The following is a 1089-nucleotide window of genomic DNA, read 5'->3' on the forward strand; positions in this document are numbered from 1 at the left end:
AGACCAAAAACTCATGACTTCAGAGGAATCCTTATGTTCAGCAAGCCAGTGGACAAATGTAAAATATCAGAGCATTACAGTCATGGGAGTTAGTGTGTGGAACACCTGTACAGATGAAATCAGGAAAAGTACGTCAATACAAAATAATAAATTGCATCAATATAGGAAATCTTCCTTTCAGTGACTGAAAGAGCAAAATACCCCAATAAATTATTATTGGGATAACATGTTCATCAACGTTAATTGAACAATTCAAGAGCAATGTGATGTTACGGTATAGAAAGCTGTGCATGTGTGGCATGGTGGCCAAGTGGAAAGGCGTTGGTCTCGTAAACCAAAGATCATGGGTTCAATCCCCATCCGTGCCTTTAGTACAGAACCTGTTTGGTTCTGTACTTTGGTGATCAAGTTGCTTTGAGTGGTGCAAACACTCTACTCCCAATAACCAGAGACATTAAACATGACTGTGGTGCAACAACATCACTATTGTTGGCGCTTTACTCAGAGTGAATATCAGTTTCCTTTATTCACAGGTTTAGATATTTAACAGAATATAACTCACGTTGTGAAGAGTCAAAGTGGACGATCCAAACAGGATATCTGACAACAGGAGACATTCACAAATGCATATTTACACTGATGATTCATATTAATGTTAACTCATTCACTGCCAGCCATTGGCAGTGAATGAGTTAAACCCATTGACTCATTCACTGCCATTGACGTCTATAGCCGTCAATGGCAGTGAATGAGTTAATAATGACAAATTAAATAATTGGTTGAAACAATAAAGGGAAAGGAGAGTCTTCTAGTAGTTGTAACATTTTTGACATTTCTGTCTGTAAATTGGAGCTCTTTCAAGGTAGTGGATTGAAAATGTAATGCAAAGTATTTACATGTCTCGGCTATTAAATAGTGCAGCTATTTTCTCTGCAGCACAATTACCCATTGCATGGTGTGGTCTCAAACACAAAGAGTGAAATGTTACAATTAACCCCATAGTCTGGATGAGTTGTAACATATCCTGGGGTGAAATGTAACACAATGAAATAAGGGTACTAACAAAATATTAACATGTAATCTTTGTTT

At 37.3% G+C, this 1089-nt stretch overlaps 1 non-coding gene across 1 annotated transcript; it reads left to right on the top strand.

The window, feature by feature from the left end:
- Positions 1-296: 296 nt before the first annotated feature.
- Positions 297-368, top strand: trnat-cgu (transfer RNA threonine (anticodon CGU)). The gene has a single exon. It is a non-coding gene; the product is annotated as a tRNA-Thr (tRNA).
- Positions 369-1089: the final 721 nt, after the last annotated feature.

Source organism: Pundamilia nyererei, unplaced genomic scaffold (genome assembly GCF_000239375.1).
Source record: "Pundamilia nyererei isolate P.nyererei 1_Seehausen unplaced genomic scaffold, PunNye1.0 scaffold00230, whole genome shotgun sequence".
NCBI lineage: Eukaryota > Metazoa > Chordata > Actinopteri > Cichliformes > Cichlidae > Pundamilia > Pundamilia nyererei.